Raw genomic sequence first — 5592 nt, 5'->3', positions numbered from 1 at the left:
CAAGGATGGTTTAACATCCATAAATCAATCAACATAATACACCACATCAAAAAACAAGAAAAATAAAAACCATATGATGATATCAATAAATGCAGAGAAAGCATTTGATAAGAAAGGTCTAACACCCATTCTTTTTTTGTTTGTTTGTTTTTGTTTGTTTTTTTGGTTTTTGGGTCACACCCGGCATTGCTCAGGGGTTACTCCTGGCTGTCTGCTCAGAAATAGCTCCTGGCAGGCACGGGGGACCATATGGGACACAGGGATTTGAACCAATCACCTTTGGTCCTGGATTGGCCGTTTGCAAGGCAAATGCTGCTGTGCTATCTCTCCGGGCCCCTAACACCCATTCTTGATAAAAACTCTCATCAAGATAAAAATGAAAAGAACTTTACTCAATATAGTAGAGGCAATCTACCACAAGCCAATGACAAATATTATTCTCAATGGAGATCAACTAAAGCCTTTCCTTTAAAATCCAGTACAAGACAAGGCTGCCCTCTCTCACCACTAATATTCAACATAGTGCTTGAAGTTCTTGCCATCGCAATTAGGCAAGACAAAGATATCAAAGGCATCTAGATAGGAAAGGAATAAGTCAAGCTCTCATTGTTTGCAGATAACATGATACTCTACTTAGAAAACCCTAAAGACTCTACCAAAAAACTTCTAGAAACAATAGACTCATATAGCAAAGTGGCTGGATATAAAATTAACACACAAAAATCAATGGCCTTCTTATAAACCAATAATGATAGAGAAGAATTGGGTGCCAAAAAAAACAATCCCATTTACATTAGTGCCAGACAAACTCAAATATCTTAGAATCAACTTAACTAAAGATGTGAAGGTCTTATACAAAGAAAACTACAAACCCCTGCTTCAAGAAATAAAAGAGGTCATGTGGAAATGGATATACATTATATATATATATACATACATATATATATGCATATATCCTGCTCATGGAGTGGGAATATTAACATCATTAAAATGGCAATACTCTCCAAGGCATTGTACAGATGTAATGCAATTCCTACCCATAACATTCTTCAAAGACGTGGATCAAACACTCCTGAAATTCATCTGGAACAATAAACACCCAAGAATAGCTAGAGCCAACCCTTCGGAAAAGGAATATGGGAGGCATCGCTTTTCCCAACTTTAAATTGTATTACAAATCAATAGTCATTAAAACAGCATGGCATTAAAATAAAAATGTGTTGGTTTTTAAAATCATACAAACTTTTCTCCATTAAAAAGTGTATTATAAGATGGAATTTGTGCTACTCTTAATTGATGTATACTCAAGAATAATTAAAAGTGATAAAATATGTAAATCTATTCATAAATTAAATTTATATAATCTTAATCCTCTAGTAGTCATATAATATGTGTGATGCTATTTGCATAATCTATAAAACAAGCCTATATATTGTAATAAAATTAATATGATACAATTTCCAAAATACATATATTTTATGTATTAATTTTAAAAATGGACATTTGGCAAAGCATAAAGTCCATTTAGAATCATAAACAGAGAGATAGTCTGTCAAATGCAATGTTCCTAAACTTATTTGGCTACTTCTACTTTTCACATGCAAGAAAGTTTACTTAATACTTCTTAGAAGTCTACATTTCTTAAGTAAGCAAATGTAAAGCATTCCAGTTTTACCTGAGCTGCTGTGAAGCATTCCAGTACACCCTGGGGAAACACTGACTACATTTTATCTTCTTAAACCATAGGTCAAGACCCCAAATGGGTTGGATAACTGAAAGTAGAAATTGCAAAATTTAAAAATAATTTAAAAATTTTGAAAATAATGTATTATTATAATGTATATGTGATTTATTATTAGTAGATGCTTGATAGATTGGGGGTTGCATAAACTTCTTAGATGAAAGGAGGTCATCCTCTAAATTATGAAGTGCTATCCTATAATACCAACACTGAAAAACTTTGTTTATTTTGATTCAATGTAACCATTTTCTCATCTTTCATTTTTATCTTGTCCTGTTAAGCTTCATTGATTCATTTTTCTGAAGTAGATTGCTTTCTCACCATATTTCCAGTCAGCAATCAGAAGACACTGATTATCTGTCAAATTTAAAAAGATCCCTTTTTTTCCTTGATGCTTTCATTTACCTCTAAATTTACTCAGAAATCACACTTTTCATGTCTTAACCTGTCCCAATAATAGTCAACTGAATCTTACTAGACACTTGATTTCAGTTAAATCAATGAAATTATACCAGAGATTCAAATTAGAAACAACATATAGTTTATGAGTAGATGAATAAGACAATACTGCCATGTTTAAAAAACACAATTTCTAACTGAGAAGATAGTACAGTGAGTAGGGTGCTTGCCTTGTATACAGCTGTTACAGGTTAGATCCCAGGCACCTTATAAGGTTCCTCATATCCACCAGAAGTGATCCCTGAGTGCAGATACAAGAGTAAGCTTTGTAAGCTCTTCTGGGTGTACTCCTAAAACAAAACTAAATAACAAACAACAATAGAAACTCACAATTTAGTAATAGTGAGAAGAACACAGGAAAAGAACAGCAGAGAAAGCTTGCTAGTATGAAAAGAGCACAATAAAGCAGAACTAAAAGCAGAAAGGTATGAATTGAGCCCTTGATAGATTTCTAGCCCATGGCTTTTGTCTCCTTGATAATAATCTATTATGATTTGCAATCATGAGTTCATTTTCTCTTCAATAAGTCATCCACTGTAGATTATTTTGATTGTCTATCAGATAATGTACTAAGCATTTATGCATACCTTTTATCACTGAATTTTAATTCGAAGTCTAAACCACAACCACAACAATCACCACTTAACAAAAGACGAAGGACATTTAATATATCTTGACAATAACTCAGAAAAACTCAGAAATGAGTCGGCTTCTCGCTGCAAATTTTCAAATAAAATCCCAATTGTATTATGACTGCTCTCAGTCAGAGAAAAATGAAACAAAAGTTCTATTTATAAACTGTAGAGCTATTTTCCAAGATTGTGCTGGCAAGCAGATGCTAATCTGTGCCATTACTATGACCTACTTAAGGTTTCATATAGTCACCGGAGAGTTTTAATGTGAGAAACAAGAATCACAAGATAGCATAAATATAATTTTTTAACATACACTTCTGAAATATCAGTGACACTGGGGATGTGCCACTCATAATATGTAATATCTGGAAACCAAATAAAAAAATTTAAATCTTCTGACCTACCGTTTTATCAATTTCTACATTTATGGGAGTCCATAAATGTTAGCCTTTTGGAAAATGAATTTTTTGCTGATTTTAAATGTAAGATGGAGATAAATATAAATCATATTAATTTTATAAGAGAAAAGAATATATATATATATATATATATATATTTAGGTAATAGGTATGAATCACTTGTTCAGGATACTTCTGTTTCTTTTCCACTAAGGCAACAGAAATATTTGCACAAATCAAGCCACTTAACTTGAATTTCATTTTTTTTCTCTTATAGAATACCAGCTGGCACTAAGTGAGTTATTGTTTAGGGAAAAACAGCAGCAACTTCTCACACCTCGGATGGCTAATCCCATATTCATTTTACCAATTGTGTTTTTCATTGGCCACATTTATAATCCATTTTATTTAACTTGATCTCTATCAAAACTGCCTTAATCTGACTTTATGAAGGAGGGTGTCCTCAGTACTGTAATGAATTCCATGGATTTTCATTTTATCTGGAGTAAAACTCTAATTTCTTCCATACCTTTAATGCTATCCATATTCTTGACTTGGCAGTTTGATTTTCTGCTACTCTCTCTCTTGAACTCTAATGGGTATTCAAATTCGAACTAGAGAAAAAAAAAAGAGTTTTTTAATAATTGGATCGTTTTTGCTATTTTGTCAGGGACCAAGCCAAAACCTCACTCACACAAGGCCAGTGCTCAACAACTGAGCCAAACCCTTGGTCTGTGTATTTATTTCATAGAACTGTCCTATATATCTACAAACAGAGGAACTTAACAAATTAATTTTTTTCCAGTTCTGGACTTTGGAAGTCAGAGAGAAAAATGTTGACAGGATTTCCTTTGAGGTCTCTTTGATTGCTGTTCTCTTCTCTCTATCACGGAGTTTGGGCATACCTCAGTGTTGAGCATCTTCCTTGCAAACCTAAGACCAGGCCCTTATTTCCAGCACCACCCTATGAGAATGGAGAAGAATCCTCACTGTTTGGGATCCTGATGACAAAGATAGACAACAATTAAGTGTGCATAATCATAATTAAAAAGTTTTGCCCCTCACAATGAAGAATAGGAACACACAACTAAACATGGGAAACCAATGGTGCATGACTCAAAGATTGCATGTCCAATATAAGGGAAAAGAAAAAAAGTCACAAATAATATGAAATTTGTATGCAACCATATAAACTAATTATGGCCAAATTACTTTTGAGGTCCTTATCTTTAAATACAGTTCTGTTACATTCAGTGACTGAGTTATAGGACTTCAACCTAATTATTATTTTTAAATAATAAATTTATTTTTAATTATGAGAACAAAGATGCAAAGAAAGAGGACAAGGTAAAGTTACGGAGAAAGGACAATCACCCTTAAACAGAATTCTCAGAAATCCCCTTGCTGATATCCAAACTTTGAACTTTCAGCCAAAGAACATTAAGAAAAATAAAATAGAACCCTTGTACAATAACTTTTTCCCACAAGTCCCCAGATTGTAATAAATAATAATTCTTAGCAGCACACAAAGTAATATAAAGCAATAAAACTTATATAACTCTTTAAACATTGAAGGCAAAGTACTTTTTTACATTTCCATGCACATGCATATTAGTTTAAGTTAACCTCAAAAGTTTAAGTGGGTTGTTTTTCTTAAGGATTAGAGTCAAAGGGGCACAGTAAAAACGGTGTTAGAGTGGCAATTATTGTTTGCATAGGCCCACCAAAATATGAGGGACATGGAAAGGAAAAGCCTTAGCCTAAATACAAGGAGACCCTCTCCTGAAGTTTCCTGGCATAAGACCAACTCTAGGCTCCAGGCAAACTAGTTTGTCCAATCCAAGTTATTGGCTGTAGTGCCATCACACTTTTATTTTTCACACAGTCTCTGTTGTTGGTCTCATGTTTCTGTATTAAAGATCCTGGAATCTGCATATCCTAAATTCAAGTCAGGAGAGCGTCCTCTAGTTTCACCTCACAATAAAAGGGCAATGCAGAGAGCTCTGTCCGGTAAGCAGGTCATTGTTGTCAAGTCTTCTTAGTGTTGAGGGAAGTCTCTTTTGAGCAGGTCAATGTCAGAGCAGTGGTAGGGTCTTCCCTGGTAAAGGATTGCTTCCAGATGATGTTATAAATGACCTTGGATGTTTCGTAGATAGCTTCCCTGGTTCAGGGGTGAATGGAGAATGCCCATTCTTCTGAGGCCTGTGCCAGGTCATTATGTCAATGTTCAGTTATTTTTTATAATAGCTGCCTGTCAAAATAATGTTCCTTAATTATTGATGACTATGCTCTGGAAAATGTGAAAAGACTTGTGAATGGCAGAAATTTCCAGAAAATAGGTGACAAAAGAAGTAAAAGT

The sequence above is a fragment of the Suncus etruscus genome, chromosome 11, assembly GCF_024139225.1.
Source record: "Suncus etruscus isolate mSunEtr1 chromosome 11, mSunEtr1.pri.cur, whole genome shotgun sequence".
Taxonomy (NCBI): Eukaryota; Metazoa; Chordata; class Mammalia; order Eulipotyphla; family Soricidae; genus Suncus; species Suncus etruscus.
Note: the sequence above shows the minus strand (reverse complement) of the source record.